Consider the following 2,178-nt stretch of genomic DNA (forward strand, 5'->3'; position numbering starts at 1 on the left):
TGGCATCTTTTGGTTAACAGCTGAGTGTGTTTATCATTTGTGCCATGATGGGCTTTTTTTTTTTTAATTTTCAATGAGATTTTATTTTAAGTAAGTTTACAAAATACTTGGATTTCCATTCATTGTTGCACATTTTTCTCCCTGACTCCCTCCTCCCCAGTTTTTCTTTAGAAAAAAGTTCTTTCATTGTTGTACAGTCCCTCTCACAGACTAATTTACTATGCAGCCCTTATTCTGGACTCTTGTCGCACCAATAATACCTAATCATATATTCCTTTTATACAGTTCTCTGAATAAGCACAATATGTGAAAAATAAAATCATAAGCAAGTAGAAGCCATACATATTTGGTCATTAAATAATTGTGAAGTGTTCTTACTACATGTTTTATGCTGTTATGCACCGTCGAGTCACCTGTGAATCATAGTGACCCTATGTACAACAGCCCAAAACTCTGCCCTATCTTGTGGTGCCAATTTCACTGTCTCCAACACACCTACCCCCACTACCCCAGTCACTGAATCAATCCACCTCATACAGGGTCTTCTTCTCCTGTGCTGTCCCTCCACCCTCCCAAGCATGATGTCCTTCTCCAAGGACTGGTCCCTCCTTGCAACATGTACAAACTATGTCAGACAAAGCTTCAGAATCTTTGCCTCCAAGGAGCAGCCTGGCTTAACTCTCTCTAGGATGAACCTGTTTGTTTTCTTAGCAGTCCTTGGTATATTTAATATTGTTCTCCAACACCACAGCTCAAAGGCATCAATTCTCCTTCTATCATCCCTAGGTAGTGTCCAACTCTCTGACATATAGAAAGTGATTGCAAAGACTATGGCCTATATCAGGTGCACCTTAGTCTCCAGAGAGACACTGTTGCTTTTCAGCACTTTGGAGAGGTTCCTAACAGCAGAGTTTCCCCAATGCAATACATCTTTTAATTTCCTGGCTGCTGGTGTCAAGAGTGTTGACTGTGGAGCCAAGCAAACTGAAGCTGTGAACAATCTCAATCTCTTCACCATCCATCCTGATGCTGCCAATTGGCCCAGTGGTGAGAATCTTGGTCTTCTTGATATTGAGCCTCAATGCATATTGAAGGCTGCAGTCCTTGAGCTTCTGCAGCAAGTGCTTCAAGTCCTCCTCAGTTTCAGCAAGCAGGGTTGTGTCAAAATGCAGATTGTTGATGAATCTTCCACCAATCCTGATGCCACACTTCTCCTCATAGAGCCCAGCCTTTCAGATAATCTGTTCTGCATACAGGTTGAAAAGGTATGGAGATATGACACATCCCTGGCATACACCTTTCCCAATTTTGAACCATGAAGTGTTTCCTTGCTCTGTTCTTATGACTGCCTCTTGGTCTAAGTTTAGCATTATTACAATCAAGTGTTCTGGTATTCCCATTCTTTTCAGAGTCAGCCACAGTTTGTTATGATCCACACCAATACCTTTGCATAATCAATGAAACATAGACATTCCTCTACATAGTAACAACAAAAATATCATTGTGAGTCATAATTAGTGAGATTTATGAAAGCACATGGCATGAAATCAAAAGATATGGGTTCAAGATCTTGTTCTACCTCTTTGTTGTGTTTTGTTGGGCAAATCACATGCTCTCAAAGCATAGTGCTTGAAACACATAGTAATCTAGCTATTACTATGTCCTAGTTCTTCAGTTTCTTCATCTGAGGAAATTGCTGATGTTAGGGACAGAACGAAGCATTGCTTAGTTCTGTATCACCCTCAAGATCTTTAGCATACTTGATTTCAATGTTGTAGACATAGTGTCAACTCATATCTCTGAGTGTCTCCTTCTTCACCAACACTCTACCAAGGAGTTCTGGTGGCTGAGTGTGTTATATCTTGCACTGCTAACTGAAAAATTAGTGGTTTGGATCCACCATCTATGCTATGGGACCAAGAAAGACAGTAAGATTGACAGCTTTGGAAACCTGATGTAAGGTTGTTATTAGGTGAAATAGCCTTAACAGCAGTTGTTGTGATATGCTGTAGATTAAACAATGACACATACCCCAAAGAGACCATAACCGACATCCAAGCAGATATATGCACACCCATGTTTATTGTGGCTTTGTTCACAATAGCAGTGAGTTGGAAACAACCTAAGTGCCCATCAACAAACAAATGGATAGAGAAGCTGTGGTATATTCACACAATG

The sequence above is a fragment of the Elephantulus edwardii genome, unplaced genomic scaffold (genome assembly GCF_000299155.1).
Source record: "Elephantulus edwardii isolate Elephantulus edwardi_28Jun2011 unplaced genomic scaffold, EleEdw1.0 scaffold00073, whole genome shotgun sequence".
Lineage (NCBI taxonomy): Eukaryota > Metazoa > Chordata > Mammalia > Macroscelidea > Macroscelididae > Elephantulus > Elephantulus edwardii.